This window comes from Hylobates moloch, unplaced genomic scaffold (assembly GCF_009828535.3).
Source record: "Hylobates moloch isolate HMO894 unplaced genomic scaffold, HMol_V3 SCAFFOLD_5, whole genome shotgun sequence".
Taxonomy (NCBI): Eukaryota; Metazoa; Chordata; class Mammalia; order Primates; family Hylobatidae; genus Hylobates; species Hylobates moloch.
The window spans coordinates 143,575,614-143,595,084 of NW_026652280.1; the positions used below are offsets into that span (position 1 = coordinate 143,575,614).

The 19,471-nt window shown below is 34.6% G+C and overlaps 1 long non-coding RNA gene across 1 annotated transcript in view; it reads right to left on the bottom strand.

Annotated features, from left to right (window-relative positions):
- Positions 1 to 7,221: 7,221 nt before the first annotated feature.
- The window catches only part of LOC131383639 (uncharacterized), a 37,735-nt gene continuing 25,485 nt past the window's right edge, over positions 7,222 to 19,471 (bottom strand). The window contains exon 3 of the long non-coding RNA XR_009213804.1: positions 7,222 to 7,273. This is a non-coding gene — a long non-coding RNA (uncharacterized LOC131383639). The remainder of the gene's footprint in view (positions 7,274 to 19,471) is intronic.

A 19,471-nucleotide genomic window follows, 5' to 3' on the forward strand; every position in this document is an offset into this window, starting at 1 on the left:
TATTTTTGGCCAATATTAAAAACTCTCAAATATGATAATTGAATGATTTCTATTTAAAACTCAGATAGGCTGTTCATAATGACAACATTACCAAACCAAACCAGAACCAATGAAGTAAAGAGAGGCATGTATTTATAACCAAAACAAAACAAAGAAATAAAAACAAAACTGTAAAAGGCGGGCAAAACCATGGTGATTTTCTACTTCTACTCAATATCGTTTGCTCCATATATTGATAGGGCTCCTCTTCTGAGTAAGCCAAAGCAAAAAAAGAAAAAGAAACAAACAAAAATACACCAAAATATGTGAATGTGAATTTGGGTGGTAAACAAGTCTTGGGGGAAATCCAGTCAATAGCTCATGTTTATTCAAACTTTCTCTATGAAAGTTCTCAACTAGTTTCATCCTGTGACTACAATTCAACAGCAGTTCAAAAACAGAAATATATCTGAGCATTTGTGTGTGTGTGTAATTGAGCAAATCTAAATGGTCAATGTCTCTATAAGGAGAAAGTTAAATACAGGGAACATAACCAAGACCACTGAACGTGCATGCTGTGGTTGAGTTATCTTGTATCCAAGTTTTAGACCTTAGATCATAAAAGATGTGAAGAATGCTACAGAGAGAGAGGAAGGAAAGTGACAGTTTTAATTTTAAAAAATGCAAAACAGGGCTCTTTCCAATTGCTTAGCACCCTGGCCAGCCTCCCTCTCATGGCTGACATCTCACCCATGTTAGAATGTCAGCCATGTTCCTCTTGCCCAGTTGACTTGGGTAGGTCAATGCTATTCTAGTGCCCACTCAGTCTTTGTACTATGCAGAGAGATCAAACAGGAAAACAATTTAAAAATTAGCAACCGAATCTTTAAAACTCATTTCTCTCCGTCAGAATACCAATGACATTCTTCACAGAAATAGAAAAACCAATCCTAAAATTCATATGGAACCACAAAAGACCCAATATGGCCAAAGCTATCCTAAGAAAAAGAACACAACTGGAGGAATCACATTAGGTGACTTCAAATTTTACTACAGAACTATAGCTAACAAAACAGCATGGTGCAGTCCTAAAGGCAGACGCATAGACAAATGGAACAGAGGAGAGAACCCAGAAACAAATCCACACACCTCTAGTAAACTCATTTTTGACAAAGATGACAAGAACATGCACTGGAGAAAACAAAGTCTCCTCAATAAATGGTGCTGGGCAAACTGCATATCCATATGCAAAAGAATGAAACTAGACTCCTACATCTTGCCATATACAAAATTCAAATAAAAATGATTAAAGACTTAAATCTAAGATCTCAAACTATGAAACTGCTACAAGAAAACATTGAGGAAAATCTCTAGGACATTGGTCTGGGCAAAGATTTCTTGAGAAATACCTCATAAGCACAGGCAACGAAAGCAAACATGGACAAATGGGATCACATCAAGTTAAAAAGTTTCTGCACAGCAAAGGATACAGTCAACAAAGTGAAGAGACAATCCACAGAATGGGAGGAAATATTTGCAAACTACCCTTCTGACAAGGGTTTAATAACCAGAATATATAAGGAAGCTCAAACAACTCAATGGGGAAAAAATCTAATAATCTGATATTTAAAATGGGCAAAATATTTGAATAGACATATCTTGAAAGAAAACACACAAATGGCAAACAGGCATATGAAAAGGTGCTCAACGTCACTGATAATCAAAGAAATGCAAATCAAAACTACAATGAGTTATCATTTCACCCCACTTAAAAAGACGTGCAACAACAAATGCTGGTGAGGATGTGGAGAAAAGGGAACCCCTGTAAGTCATTGGTGAGAATGTAAATTAGTACAACCACTATGGAGAAGAGTTTGGAGGTTCATCAAAAAACTAAAAACTAAGCTATCATATGATCCAGGAATCCCACTGCTGGGCATATAGCCGAAAGAAAGGAAATCAGTATATCAAAGAGGTATCTGCACTTCTATGTTTGTTGTGGCACTGTTTACAATAGCTAAGATTTGGAAGCAACCATGTCCATCAGCAGATGAATGGATTAAAAAAGTGTGGTACATAAACACAGTGAAGTACTGTTCAGCCATAAAAAATAATAACATTCAGTAATTTGCTACGACATGGATAGAACTGGAAATCATTATGTGACGTGAAATAAGCCAGGAACAGAAAGATAAATATGGCATATTCTCACTTACTGTGGTATCTAAAAACCAAAACAGTTGAACTCCTGAAAATGAGTGTAGAAGGATGGTTACTAGAAGCTGGGAAGGGTAGTAGGGGGTTGGGAGGGAGGTGGGGATGATTAATGAGTGCCAAGAAAATAGAAAAAATGAGTAAGATCTACTATTTGATAGTGCATTCTCTGTGATGTGCTTATTTCACATTGCATGCCTGTATCAAAACATATCATGTATTTCATAAATATATACATCTACCATGCACCCACAAAAATTTAAAAAAAAATTAAAAAACACTTTTCTCTGTGACAAAGTATCAATACTTTAGATGAAAGTATTGAGACATGTTATATTTTAGCCCAGTCCACCAACTCACTATGGAATCTTAATGTTAAAATAATGTCTCAATTTCATCAGTTGTTTACAAATTTTAAAGTCACTGGACAGGCAGTGAGATATGGAAATAAATATTTATAAAAAGCTCTGAGATCTCTTGGTGAAAAATGACCTGAATGTGTAAAGTATTATTGTAGATATTAGAAAAAAAGCAGTGCAAACAGTCCCATTTCTGTAATAATTGGCAGGTTGATAGGCTAAATCATAACTTTTTAGCTGCATTCACATTTGCAGTGAAAATGGATTTCAATCTGAATATTACTAAATAGAACATATACGGCTGGCGGTAATGAAACTCTGAGATTTTCTCCTTTTTATATAGTATTTGAGAGATCACATAGCATACTCAATGGCATTGATTTTGGGATGAACTCAATTTCCACACATCATTCAACTGTTCGTAAAGGTTACAAAAGAGGTGAAAAAATAGATCAAAAGAGACTGAAGAAGGCCAGTAGCTTGGCATAAAGTGCCACACAGCTATCCACTTAGGGCATGAGTCATATAGTTGTGTTCATTCCTCTTGTTAAACAAGAAGAGAGAGAGAAACCTCAAGTTAGAACATTTTGGAACATCCACATCTTTCATAACTTCACTCTGTACGTCTTCATGGAAAGAAATATGAATTTTCATTAAAATATGAGCATTTTAATTTCAAATGCACAAATTAGCCCTTTAAACAAAGTGACCCTTATACTCAAACATTTCAAAATGTCACCTCTTAAAGGTTAGGAATGTTGCTGTGACCCTGCTCACCTGTAAAACACACTCTGAATCAGGAGTTCAGAGCAAGACATGTGCACATCTCTTGACTTTAACTGTCTACTGAGAATGTGGTCAAGGGCATGCCACAGTCCTCACTGCAAGCCAAGAATTATTTCTTCAAGCTTTCACTGTTTCAGTCCTGGCTTATTGGAACGTTCTATAAAAGCCTGAAATAGAGTAAAAAGGTGAAAGTTTACATTTCTTCATGTTGTCTGAGCCTTCATGATTACTTAGTTCTATTATGACCTCAAACTGTACATATTATTTTTTATTTGTTTGTCTTAGTTCCATATAAGCTAACAGATTTGTAAATTACACCTGTCCCAACGGTAACCACACTGCTTTTTCTTCCTGCATTATTCTGAAATTTGGTTTCAAATAAAATATTTCTTATTTGATGAATAGAATTAAATCTGGAATAAATGTAATGTAATCAGTCAGTGTACCTGCCATGTTGATGGAATGAGGATTTGTGGTATATATTAGTTTTTTATTGCTACTGTAAGAAATCATCACAAACTTATGGCTAAAACAGCAGAAATGTGTTATCTTACAGCTGCGTAGGGCAGAAATTCAACACAGCTCTTAATGCACTAAGATATAGGTATCAACAGAACTTAGTTCCTCTCTGGAGGCTCTCTGGGAGAATCCCTAACCTTGCCTTTGCTGCCTTCTAGAAGGCACCTGCCTTGGTCTGTGGCCTCTTCTTCCATCTTCAAAACCAACAACATCAGGTCAAGTTCTTCCTTTGCCACACCATGTCTCGAGTTCTCTGCCAGAAAAGCTTCTCACATTTAAGGACTGGGCCCACCACCTGGATAATCTAGAATAATCACCCTATCCCAAGCTTCTTAATTTTAATCATATCTGAAAATTCTTTTTTGTTATGTAAGGGAACATATACATAGGGCCTGGGGATTAACTTGTCAATACCTTTAGGGGTTCATTATCCTCCTACCACATAGTAAAAGTCAAAGTTGTCTAAACAGCATTTCAATCTTTTAAATTCTCTACAGTGTCATACAATCTAATGAATATGAAACCCACTTTGTTCCTAATAATTAAAAAACTTATTTTATTACAATTTTACTAAGAGCTTTCCACTATTTCCATTATAATTCCAGCCCTCTTTAAGGACCTAAACAACTATTATTTAAATGTTTAGCTTTCAGCCTTCTCAATTTCAATAATAATAAATAAATATTATTACTCTGAAAAACAAGTATATTATTAGGATGCAGTTGAGAGAGAGGAATTGGTTTTAGCCTGGAAATTTTATGCACTATATACCCTTGGGCAGATCTCTTAAGCTCTCCAGGCAGCAGTATCTCATAGAAGAAATGAGTAAATTAGATTACGTGATCTCTACAAACTCTTGAATTATAAAATTCTATAATTTTGAATAATTGAATTCTATAATTATATAAAATTCATGTCACTTCATTGACATGATTAGCTCTTAAAAGCTATAAAAATTAAAAGCTACTGCCAGATGTTTTCAAGATCATAAATGACTTGTGATATAAAGAAAATAAATTCAAACCAAAGAATCAATACGTGCCTAAACTTAGCAAAACTGGTGTTTAAGTTACCCACATAAGATAAAGGCCAGTCATTTGTTAGCATCATTTTTGATTAGTTGCAAATAAGGGACCATTTGAAACAAAATTTTGAATCTATATTAGGCCTTTAATTCTTTGAAAAATATGAATTTAGACAAGTTTTTATCTGCCAATTTGCTAAGAAAGCTAAAATATAGCATTATGTTTAGAAAATAATTGCTTAAAAAATTAGTGTTGGATGGAAGAGAAGTTTGTAATAAACAGAGTACTGGTGACTCCAGGAATACAGCACATTAGTCTGTAACAAGAATAATATTAGCAGAAATGTTGTTCAAATTATTTTAAAATGATTAATAGTAGTGTCTTCATTACTTCTCATAGCAGAATATTCCAATGTTCTATCTACGAATAATAGTATTGAAACAGAATTCTAGCCTAATTGGCAAAACTACACCTTGTGTTCTGAAACAAAATTCCTTTGTGATTTCTATTAAAAATTGCTTCTTCTGTGGGCTGCCCAGTAACTGTTGTGTTACAAACTGGAAATAGGGAACTGTGTGAGGTGAAATTGTATGACTTACTATATAAACTCAGGAATAATTCAGAATGCCTGTATTGGGGCAGAAAGAGGGTAATTCCTTTTGTCCCTATGATTAAGGTTATGGCTATAACAAAAGACAGGTTAACAAGAGAAAAGCATAACAAATTTATTTGATCACAGTTTTACATGACAGAGGAGACTTCAGAATAGAGACTCTAAAGATACAGGGGAAACTATCAATTTTTATGTTTAGGTTCTATAAAGCAGGGACAGCTGTTGTAGAAATGTGACTGGACAAAGTGTATGAACTAATGGAAATAGAGTGGGGAACCCAGCAAGCCCTGTCTGTTCAGATTCTTCTTGGCTTCTCTGTATAACATTCCTCCCTCTTGTGTATGGGTCAGGACCCCTCTGGAAGGACAGTCCTAATTTCTTTATGGCCAGCTGTTACAAAGAAAGGTGAGGGAAAGTCAGAGTAATAATTTTAGGCTTTATGGTTGGCTTTGGGGAAAAGGGGTTCTGGTTTCCATGACTTGCCTTGGGAAAGAGGAATTCTAGTTTCTACAGCTTGCTTCAAGGGAGAATGAGGGGCAAGAGACAGGAGGGCAGGAGAATGTCAGACACTTTGCTTCTGAAGCTTTCATTTTGGAGGATTATTTTCTGAGCCCCAGTACCCATAGTCACAAGTTCCACACATGGCCATATTTACATTAACACTGTAGTGCTTCAGTGCTAACCAAGTGATAACCTCCCTCAGGTGTTCTGTGACCTTTATTTTCTTCTAAATTTATCTTCGACCTTGATTGGTTTTTTACTGTAGAGAGCTAGTACAATCTGAACTCTAATATTCATGTTAGTCCAGCTTAAATTTACAAGACGTGTGTGTGTGTGTGTGTGTGGACTTGGCATATGTCTCTTATTTTCATATTTAACTATTTATATTTAGGCCATACTTATATCCATAGAACATTGTTTGCTAAAAGCTATTACTAAGCTTTTATACTTCTTTGCATTATTAGTCTCTGAACAAATGCTTTTAAATGTAGTTCATTCCAAATACAGATGATAGAGTTAAACAAAATCTTTAGTGCTGTTAAAACTCTGAGATGGGAAAATAGGACTTCTGGAATGGTGGAGTGAGGTCTTCCACAAACCCATCCCTCCAAAAAAGTAACAGAAACATTGACAAAACATTGCCAAAAATAACTTTTTCAAATTCTAGAAATTAGCCAAAGACTTGAAAAAGATCTGAGAAATGTTTATTCAAGAAAAACTGCTAATTCTTAGTAAGAACAATAGAATTTGTAACATTTTAACTTTACATATTCCCTTCTTCCTCTTCCTACTTCTATAGAACTCTTGAAAACTAGCAGGCTTGTAATCATAGTATCCGTGAAAACCAGAAGCTGTTCAATTATCAGAGCGAGTAAACCAGGTTTGGACCTCAAAAAAAAGGTTCATCAATAGAGAATTGTCACTATTTGACTTGTCCGGCAGCCCCCTGGAAAAGCCCCATTCATAGCAGTTTGTCATTATTTGATCTGTCTGGGAACTACCTCTATAGGAAAAGACCTATCTCCAGAGTCTTTGTGGAAAATCTTAAGCAAAAATTGTTTAACATTGTAGCTGCCTAAGGCTGCAGTTTTCAGTTTAGATAAATAAGAGCTTGACTAAAAATTTTAAAAGATCTGGGGAACAAGATGTCCGTAGGGGCTTTGCAAAGTTCTGATACCTGCCTGGAGTTCCAGAAGTCTATGCAGAGATGCAGGTCTGGATGTTTGCTCAGGAAAGGAGAGAGTCCCCATCTCTCACCACTGGCTGATTTTGAGGCCCTTCCCAAGCAAAAAGTAAAGAATAAAGAGGTTATAAAACCCTTGAGCATTGATGACAGGGCTCAACAAACAGAATTCCTCAACAAAAGGTGAAAGACTATTGGTTCAAGGCAACTAAGAAAATCTGACCAATAATTACTTGATCGCTAAGATGACTGAGTAGAGACTTCAGTGAATGCACACTACAGGGAACCCAAACTATATAGAGTTAGTCCAAGAATGTCAATAACTAAAAACTAGCAGCAATAACAACAACAAAACAGCCACAGCATCAAACCCTGGTTGGCAGGGAAGGTTATGGTTTCTAGAGTTATCACATTATAATATCTCAAATATTTAAAATGTACAGTTTTAAGCAAAAAATACAAAACTTATTAAGAAATAAGAATGTATGGCCCATACAATGGGAAAAAAAGAAATACATATATACTATCTCAGAATAGGTTTATATGTTCAACTTACTACACAAAGACTTCACATAAGCTATCATAAATGTGACCAAAGAACTAAAATAAACTGTGTCTAAAGAATTAAAAGAAATTATGTCAGTGATAGTAAAACAATAAAGGGACAGAAATTATAAAAGAAGAAACAAATAAAAGTCCTGGAGTTAAAAAGTATAATAAATAATTTAAAAAAATTCATTGATGTTCAACTTTACAAATTTGAATTTTTTAAAAATTATTCTACATTTCTAAGAAGCTCAATAAACTCCAAATAGGCTAAACTCAAGGACATCCACACCTTGGTACATCATAGTCAAACTGTCAGTGCCAAAGATGGAAAAGCTTGAAAGCAGAAAGGAAAAAAAAGATACATTACATAAAAATGATCTTCAATAAGATTAATAGCTGACCTCTCATCAGAAAATATAAAGGTCATAAGTCAAGAAAATGGCATATTCAATATTCTAAACATTAAGAAAAAAACACTTGCAACCAAGAATTCTACATCCAGCAAAAACTCTTTAAAATGAGAAAAATACAGGTAATTTGTCCTAACTAGAACTGTTTAAAGAGAAATTCTAAAAGAAACTTTTTAGGCTAAATTGTAACTCAAATCCACACACAAAAATAAGGAACATCATAAAGTTAACTACGTTGGTAATGTGAAAAAGACTATAACTACATTTTTGTTTGTAATTATTTTCTTCTCCTAATTTAAAATGCAAGTATAATACAAGTAATAGTTATAAAACTGTGTTGATGGTCTCCTAATGTATAAAGATGCAATTTATATGGCAATAATAGCAGAAAGGAAGGAGACGGGATCAGAGTTTCTGTATACTCTTGAAAATACATTAGTACTAGTAGTTTACTTTAAGATGCTAACTTAATCCCCCGGCAACCACGAAGACAATAAATAAAAATATATAGTGAAAAAACAATAAAGTAATTTAAATGGCATAATAGAAAACATCTACTGAACACAAAATAAAGAAGTAATGGAGAAATAAAGATATATCAAATGTTGAAAGCAAAGAGCAAAATAATAGATGTGAATCTAAACTTATCAGTAACTATATTAAATTTAAATGTATTAAACACTACAATTAAAACAACATTGGCAGAATGAACAAAACACATGATCCATTACTGTCTACAATAAACATACTTTAGACTGAAAAAATTAAAAAGTTGAAAATAAAAAATTCAAAAATATATACCATGCAAACACTAACCAAAGAGAGCTGGAATGGCTAAACAAATAAAAAACAAAATAGACGAAAATATTTAATAATCACAAAGAGGGACATTTATAATAATAAAAGGATTAATTTATCATATACATCTCAATAGAGCCCCAAAATATTTGAAGCAAATAACTGACTAGATAGAAAAGAATGAATAATACAACTTAGACAGAAAATCAACAAAGATATTATACACAAGGTCACCTAACAGACATCTACAGAATAATCCACCCAGCAAAAACAGAATATACATTATTCTAAGTGCACGTTAAATATTTTCCAGGAATGAGCATACATTTGACCATAAAACAAGCCTCAATAAATTTAAAAGAACTGAAGTCATGTAGAGTATATTCATTGAACACCATGGAATTAAACTAGAAATCACTAATAGAAGGAAATCTGGGAAATTTACAAAGGGGGTGAAAATTAAACAATACCCTCCTACATCAGAAAGTGGGTTTGTAGTTACTTGGGGCCTAGGGATTGGGAAGATGGGGAATGACTGCCAATAGGTATAGAGTTTCTTTTTTGGGGTGGTAAATGTTCTAAAGTTAGATTTCACAATGATTGCACAACTCTGGATATATTCTTAAAAAACCCATTAAATTAATTTTATGTTAGATGAATTATCTCAATAAAGCGGTTAAACACACAAACACACACACACACACACACACACACACACAGACGGTGTAGTTGCTCTGAACAAGTGGTCCCTATGTGAGCTGAGTTCTTTCTCCTATTAGCAAAGAGTAAAAATATACCCAATAATCAACACTCCATAAAAATGAATAGGAAATTTAGTGAAATACAAATAAAGGGCTAATGGAAGGGCATTATGGGGTAATTCTATGAGAATGCAATATTTTCCTTAAGGGAGTAGTATTTCATAGGATTTTGTAAGATCGATAAATTTTGACAGGCAGATAAGGAAGGCAAAACCATTCCAAGGGGTGAGGAACTTAGGATTTTAAGATTTTGGAGACTGCTAAACACAGGAATTATTTGTAGAAAAGTAAGTAGCCCAATTTGACAGATATGTTAAATGTAATAAAGGTACTAATTACAGAGTTAAATACTGAAAAATGGGTTGAAAGGCATAAGATGGAAAGACTAGTCTGATAGAAAAAGGAATAAACTTTTAAGTTCAGTAAATTTACAAGAATGCTCTACAGATAAAGCAAGAGCTACAGGCACCCATTTTCTTTTAATCTGTATATCCTTTTGAATAAGAAGATTTTAAAAAGGAGATAATATGAAGAAATTTGAAGTCTCTTTAATATCATAAATTATCTTTAGTTGAACTTTTGAGAGAGTATGATTTATCTACTACTGATCTGCAGAAGAGATTGGGTGAAAGACCATGAAACAAAAGTGATTGCCCAGTTTTGGGAGACAAGGATGACCCTTTAATTACTTACAACTATGTAGCAAAGAGAAAGTCACTTATGTGGCAGGCATATTTGTGGTACAAAGTATAGTTCTGGCCTCTGTTGTAGCAGGGTTTGAGTTGAGAACGGGGTTCTGAGTTTGTCTCAAAATTTGAACATGCCCACAGCCAAGTCACTTAAGCTTGTAAGCATTCACCATTACCCACCTTAAATTTTATTTTAATATCCACTTCTCTAAATTTTTAGAGGCTTGACAGCTTAACACAATTCCGGTTTTTAATATAATTGAAAATAATCACACAGATTTGCAATTGCCCTTGGTAAGACCACCATTTCCAGTCACCCTACACCAAAGATGTCACCACACAAACTTCATGAGAACAATTCCAAGGAGGCTATTATCAGAAATGATTATCCAGCTTTCTAAAGACTCAGGTCTCCAAAATTTTATTTTAATACTATAAATGTGAAACTCAAAAGCAACCACATAAAAACCTGGAGCAAGATAAGGAAATTACTGTCACCATTTCTAGTGAACACTGCTTCTAGGTCCTAGCCCTTGAAATGATAAATGAAGAGAAAGAAAAAAATTGTGATAATTAGAAAAGAAGACAAAAATCCTTTTTCAGTTGATATGATTTTTTACCAAGAAAATATAAGAGAACAGACAACTTAGTAAGTGTAATAAGTGAGTCTGGCAAGTTTTGCAAAACAAATCAAAAAGATTCCTGTACTGTTTAAAAATATATAGGTAATGTGAGAGAAAAAATAACATTGACAATAGCAATGAAACTTAAATGGCATTCAAAAATAATTCTAAAAATACATTTCTCCTTTATAAAATAAAGCACTATAGAGAGACATAAAAGAAAATCTAAATGTGTAAAGAGATATGCCAAGTTAGTGGATGGAAGAACAAAATATTCTAATTATATCAAATTTGTTGATGCTAGACCATAAATTCAATGCAATCCCAATCAAAATTTCTATAGCTATTTTGTGATATTTATGTCAATCCTAAAATTCATACCAAAAGAAAAAATGAACAATAGCAAGAAAGATTTTCAATAATAATTATAATAATAATAATGATAAAGTGAAGGGAGTTACTTAAAAGTAGCTAAGAAATTTAAGGTCTAGTAATTAAAACACTATGTTATTTCTTCTGGGATAGAGGACTGGAGAAGTAGAACTTGAAAAAGAACCTAGAATCACACACATATAAAATCTTGAGCACATAAAAATCTTGAGCAAAATAAGGAAATTACTGTCAACCGAGTTTCAGATCAGTAGAACTTTAAAAAGAACCTAGAATCACACACATATGAAATTTGGGTATATGATGGAGGGAACAGAGGAGAAAGCACTGATGATTAAATAAATGCTCTGGAGCGATTGATTTTCTATACTACATACCATACAAGAAAAATAAATTTATTTGTAAATGCAAAAAGCAAAATTTTAGACTTTTAGAATAACTTAGGAGAGTGTTTTAAAAACTGGTAATGGAGAAGGATTTTGCAACAGGACTCAGAAACCACAAGCCAAAAAGCGAGAATATATTTGACTACATTCACAAGCTATAAAGGAAAAGATTGATATATATGCATACAAGAGGAAATGTTGTATTTATTAATGCACCAGAAACAAAGCTTTAGCCTGGGAGAAAATATTTGCAAATTATATAAACAACCAAGGGATAACATCCAGAATATATAAAGTAATTCTCCAAGTCAAAATCAAAAGACGAATCCAATCAAGAAATGATCAAAGGATGAAAGGAAGGGCATTTCACAGATACGGTCAACTTCTCCTGTAATTAGAATAATGCAAACTTAGAAAAGACAATGTTATATTCACCAGCTTGGAAAATAACAAAGATAAGATGGTGTGGATGTTAAGAAACACAAACTTACATAGCCAGAAAACAAACATATAAATGGACAGAGACGTATTAGTGAGGGATTTGACAATCTACTGGAGAGCCAAGGTGTATACTTCAACCCAATAACCCCACTCCTAGAAAAACTTTACTGTTGTATTTCTACAGTCAAAAACATTTTTTATAACCCTGTATACAAAGGTCAAAATTGTAATGAATTATCTCACAACAGGAAAATGAATATGTAAACTGTGGTAAATGCATGTAATTGAATATCAGAAAGCTATTAAAATGAACAAATTAGAGCTACACATATCCAAATGGATGTTTCACAAATCAAATGTTGAATAATAAAAATCAATTTGTGAAATAACACATTTATGTAATTATGATACAATTTATCTTAACTTGAGCACATGCAAATCAATAATATACCTTATGATGGCTACACAAATGTATGGTAAGAGTCCAAACATACACATGGGAATGGTGTACAACAAATTCAGGATGATGAGAATGTTGGAGGAAGGAAGAAAGGGAAATGGATTGTAGAGAGACACATAATAGATTCCAAATATATCTGTAATGTTTTATCTCCTATAAAGATCTGGAGAGGCTGGGCGCGGTGGCTAATGCCTGTAATCCCAGCACTCTGCGGGGCTGAGGCCAAGGCGGGTGGATCAACTGAGGTCAGGAGTTCCAGATCAGCCTGGCCAACATGGTGGACCCTGTCTCTACTAAAAATGCAAAAATTAGCCGGGTGTGATGGCACAGGCCTGTGATCCCAGCTACTCAGGAGGTTAAGGCAGGAGAATCACCTGAACCCAGGAGGCAGAAGTTGCAGTGAGCCAAGATCGCACCACTAAACTCTAACCTGTGCGACAAGAGTGAGATTCTGTCTCAAAGAAAAAAGAAAAAAATCTGAAGAAAATATGACAAACATTACAATTTTATAAAGCTTGGTGTTGGTATCCCAGCATTTATTAAATTATTCTTTAAACTTTTTGATATTTTGACATTTTTCTATAATGAAAGTAGAAATCAGGTGAACTTAGAGACTTTGTGGTGAGGAGTAAAAGCAGAAATATGGATATAAAAGGAATTTGAAAGTGCCAGGAAAGGAAGTTACAAGGTTTATACCACCCCCCTAAAGAAGCTTAAAGTGATGAAAAATTTAAAAATCTTTGTACTGTCCTTCTTTGACCTCTAGTTCTAATAACAAATGACTCAGTTTGATTATATGCCTTTTTCAAACAAGATTCCAACTCTAGCATCTTTATTAGATTCTAGTGTTCCCAATCTAGCTTTCTAATCATTAAATGTACCATCCTGAAACAACTGAAATATGATAATAATATGTCCCTTTTATAGTTTACTAGGGTTCATTACATGTTTTAAAATTTTTCAATGTAGATACAAATGTGTAATACATATGAGGTGAATTTTTAAAAGCCAAGGATTCTGTTTTGAAAAACATTGACCCAGACAATTGGCGGGGAGAGGAAATTTCAGTCTCTCTAAATGAAGACATGCTAAACAAATTGGCTCAGTCGAAAAGCATCACTATAAGCGATAAGAAAAATGGGCTCTGGCACATCGAACTGGATGAAGAGAGCCCATATTTATGCACCTGCCATGAGTCATTTGTGTGAAACCGCTCTGTGAATGCCATTTGAGATCAACTTTAACTCCGAAGTTCTCCAGATTAAAAAAAAAAATACCTGAAACCTTCTATGATTTAGGAAGGACAACTATTGATTTTGATTATCCTTTTTTTTTTTTTCCCGAGACGGAGTCTCGCTCTGTCGCCCAGGCTGGAGTGCAGTGGCGCGATCTCGGCTCACCGCAAGCTTCACCTCCCCGGTTCACGCCATTCTCCTGCCCCAGCCCCCCGAGCAGCCGGGGCCACAGGTTCCCGCCACCCCGCCCAGCTAATTTTTTAGTAGAGACGGGGTTTCACCTTGGTCTCGATCTCCTGACCTCGTGATCTGCCCTCCTCGGCCCCCCAAAGTGCTGGGATTACAGGCATGAGCCACCTCGCCCGGCCGATTTTGATGATGTAAGCACAGTGAATATAATGTTGCTTAAAGTGACTTATTACTTGGGAAGTCAATGAATGGAGTGAATGAGGCAGAAGCCAAATATAATAAGAAGTAAATTAAGTTCAAAGAATACAATAAAATTGTAGGAAATAGTTGTGCTGTGTTGTTCTCCAAAGGATTACATTCAAGAGAAAAAGAACAGACAGTCCCAATAATGCCAAAACCAGAAAGCTAAAAAGACAAGAAGCATATGCCAGGTACAATTAGCTGCCTCTCAGAGTTCATACAATACAGTGTTTAACCCCAAAGCCCTTTTGAGCTCTGTACTCAAATAGGACATTGGGTGAATCCAGATTCATACACAATAAACACACTAAGATACATAAACACAGGCTTATCAAACTTAACTGCTTGTTTTGATGTAAAAGAATGGATAAAACTACGAAGAAAAGATGATTTGCTGCATATTCTCAAAAACATAGTGTTTTAGTTGTGCAGTAAGAGTACTGGAGTGGAGGAACAACAGAGAGAAATCGGAAATTTTTCTAAGTCTTTTCTTAGATTTATGCTTTGTCACTTACTATGAAATAAACATAAAGCAATATTATTGTGTACTGGTATTATAAAGCTTAGATTATAAGTGCATAGAAGGCTTTGAATAAATTCTCGATAAAAAGTTAACATTACTTATTCATTTAGCAAACACTTCTATTGCACTTACAATGTGTCAGATTCTGATGTAAATGTTTTAAAAATATTAGCTTGCTTAATTCTAATTACAATCCTAGTAGGTGGGTATTACAATCCTTACTTTAGGAAGGAAACTGAGCAAAATAAGGCTAAATAACTTACTCAAATTCACACAGCTAAATAGGCAGTCTGATTCAAGTCCATGATCTTAACCGCTACTATAATATATATATTATACATATATATTATATATCTATTATAATATATTATATATAATACATATATTATGTATCTATTATAATATATAATATATAATACTATATATAAAATACTATATATACTATATATTATACTATAATATATAATATATATTATATGTAGCTATATATCAATATATGTATATATATATAGAGAGAGAGATATTGCTAATAGGAAATCCACTACTTATATTCAAATCTGGCAAGGAAGTGTTATAAAAAAGGGTTTTAGAGAAAACTGAAATGAAGAATGAAATGAGAAATGAGTATAGATGTAATAGAAGAAAAACAAAAGACGGTCACCCTGGAGAAAAAAGAAATGATTGTCTTTCCTTTTGAATATCTGCAAGAGTTTTACTTGTGGTCTAGAATAAGTAAAGCAGGGAAACAAGATATGCAACTGTCATCCCTAAAATATTTGAATATGAGACTTAAAAATGTATGCCATGCCTAGAAAGGAGGGGAAAAGAGGGAAAAGCTTAGCTAATCTTCAGTCACAATGAACAATATCAAACACTCATCATAACAGAAATCTAGTGATGTGGGTAGAGTGCTTCATTAACTCCCATTCTCAACCACTGAATTAATATTGTTAAAATCATTTTATTTAGTAACTCATTAATATAACTCTGGTCTAGAAATGCTTGAAAAGCCTGGCATATAGAGTAAAAAACACTAAGTATTCTAGAAATCACATACTCTAAAACCAAACTACTTATTCAAGGCCTTTCATAGCAGCAATAGGAAATACAAATGTCACATAAATTCGTTTTAATCATAAATGTAATGAATTGCTTTCTTTCAGGTGCTGCAGGGCTACTGAGGAAGTTAAATGTGGTTCTTGCCTAAAAAGAATGTACAGTGTATGTTGGGATTCATGCATGAATAAACTAGGGAACAATTCAAGAGCAAATAAGATGTAGTTGGGCATATATCACATCTGTAAGGACCTAAGGAAATTGGATGAATCTAGAACGAGTGGGATCATGTCTTAAGGAAATAGTCTGGGCATTGGAGGAAGTATTAGGTTTGCATTGGAAAGGATGGGAGGGAAGACTTTTCTAAGCAGATACACAGAGTGGATATGCAAAAACAATGATTTAGAGTGCTGGTTCTGGAATTTGACTTTCTGGATTCTATTGCTACATACATGAACTTGAGCAAGTAAGTAAATCTCTGTTTCTCATCTTTTAAGTGGAGTTTCACTCTGTCGCCCAGGCTGGAGTCAGTGGCATGATCTCGGCTCACTGCAAGCTCCACCTCCCGGGTTTCGCCCTTCTGCCTCAGCCTCCCAAGTAGCTGGGATTACAGGCACCCGCCACCACGCCCGGATAATTTTTTGTATTTTTAGTAGAGACGGGGTTTCACCGTGTTAGCCAGGATGGTCTCAATCCCCTGACCTCGTGATCCACCCGCCTCGGCCTTCCAAAGTGCTGGGATTACAGGCGTGAGCCACCACGCCTGGCGTATTTCAAAAGATTTTAATGAGAATTTTAAAAAATGAATTTAGTTTTGAAAGCCAATAGTGATTGGCAAGAAGGGTACTAATAAATGTTAGCTGTTGTTATTATTTGCAGAGAAATAAAGTTAAATAAAAAATTATAAGATGGATTTACAAGTTATTACCACTTGATTCATGTCAGTAATTTCACTGGTAGGAAACTGTATGTAGCTAGAAGAAATATAATGATTTTAGCAAAAGTTTCAGTTAAAGAAAATCAAACTGGCAACTGAAAACCTATTTATGCTCTTTCCTTCTGCTCCACTTCAGTTTTTTTTTTCCCCTTTGCATGAGATGAGAGTCTCAGCTCAGAGGTATAGAGGAAGGAAGGAAGGGGGAGGAAAGATAGTAAGTCTACATAGCTAGTAAACTTGAACAGCACTGAAATGGAATATCCAAACAACTGTCAAAAGTATAAGAAGCCCTTTTTACTAACCAGATGCTACCAGGCCTGAACTAACACAGAAGAGCATACCCAGCACGAGGAGCTGTTTTGCTTTGACAGGTCTGATTTATGAAACAGATGATTTGTTATTTATTGATCAGAGACTGATTCTACTCACTGAGTTAAGAAGAAGCTTGATAAAAGGCAATCATGCATCTCATTTGGTTATGAGCAAAAATAGTGTCTTTTGGCTTGCTGTGTCAACTGACTTTGATGCTATAACATCCAGATGTTCAACATGTGCAAACTGCAGAAATAAAACAAAACAAAACAAAATGGGCCTTTTCTGCCACAAAAGAGAGCAAAACATTCAAAATATGTCCCATGGGGAAAAAAAAACTTATCAGAACCATATAACATAGTCTGAAATGTAATTTTAGTAGAAAATAAGAAAAGTTCACTGTATTCGTGTTTTTATCCTTTTATTTATTTAAAAATTATGTGTTGAGGGCACTCTATGTTTAATGCCTTGTGTGAAGCACTGTATTGACATTTAAAATGTTCTATATGCAAATGCCATCTATGTTAGCAGAATGCCAGGAAATTACTAATTCAAATGAAGTTTCACAAACACGCTCAAAGCAAGTCTGCTACTTTTTCATTTTCCACAATATCACAGTTTCTATTAAGATAATTATTTTTCACTCTTGGTATCATAACACAGTTGCCATTTGTTCTTCTTATTCAGGAAATTCCTTCAGCTTTGTTGTCCTCCCCAATCAGTACAGCGGAAAGCTGCATATAACTGGGTTTTGAGATAAGACACATGACTACTTAGTTTGGGAGCATGGAAGTGTTCATATTTTAGTTCTGTGCTTTTTAAGTGTGATTTTGAGGTTTGCACATCAACTGCGCTACACGGTGATGTCATATTTTTCTAGTTGCTATTAATATTTGAAAACACTAACCTCTATTTGGTCCCTTGAGGATTTATAAACTTTTTTCCCCTTCCCTAAGTATGCTCTAAAAACAGGAAAAAATAATTAGCATATCATCTGAAGTTAGATATTAAATTGTTTCTTTTTCAACAATTTCTCTGGGAATGACCTCATCCAAGATGGGGTAGTAAATATATTTAATTTAGTCTCTTCTAATTCATTTAGATTTGTATTTGAAACAGATTTTCTTTTTCTTCTCACAGTTGTCTTAGAAATAGACAGCATTAAATTATAATCCTTGGCCTTTCAGTTTTAACAAAACTAGTTAAACAAACACCCCATCATGGATAATAGTCATTATCACTGTGAGAGCACTAAGTTATAAAGTTCATAGCAAGAACCTTGTGCAGTTATAATGAGCCACCATACTTGCAGTACTATCACAGAGAGGGTTGCCTTCTAAAGCAAACGTTTCTGGAAACCAGAAATCCACCAGCTTGTTGGTCTTGATTGTAAAATACAGTGGAGTGTGGTGCTAAATATATGGACTATGGAAGTGGACAAATGAAGTTGATTCTCATTTCTGCCTCCTAAAGTAGCACAGATTGACCTCTCTGAATCTTTTCCCTCTATGTGTCAATTTGGGATTGCGATTCTTACCCTTAAAGTTTGTAGGCCTGATGTTAGGTTTAGACCATGTAATCTAACAAGATAATCTTATAAGATGACTAGCAATTTACTGCCCTCTGGTAAGTACTTAGAAAAAAAAATCCTGATTTTTCTTACTGGTTTTTATAAGGTGGTGAAGATTAAGTGGATGATTGGATGCTCCAAAGAAAAGTCAAAGCAATGAGACTATTTTTAGTATCATATTAAACAGTATGAGCTTTTCTAGAGGAGAATACTGCGCTTCACTAGATCACAATTTGATTGGATACAAACTCACCCAAACTTAAGAATTTGATGGTTGCATTTGGAAGGATAACATATATCCAATTTATCTCCAAACTTTGTGAGGTTCTGTACAATACTATTTGTTATTTTTGTAGTTTGAAGGAAAATAACGTGATGGTTAATACTGAACACAAAGGTCACTTTGTTGAGAGTTTTCTTTTTTTTCTTTTTCTTTTTGGGGGGCGGACAGAGTCTTCCTCTGTCACCCAGGCTGGAGTGCAGTGGCACGATCTCGGCTCACTGCAACCTCCACCTCCTGGGTTAAAGCGATTCTCCTGCCTCAGCCTCCGAGTAGCTGGGATTATGCGTCCGCACCACCATGCCCAGGTAATTTTTGTATGTTTTCATAGAGGCGGGGTTTCACCATGTTGGCCAGGCTTGTCTCTTAACTCCTGGCCTCAAGTGATCCGCCCACCTCAGCCTCCTAAATTGCTGGGATTACAGGTGTAATCTGAAGATTTT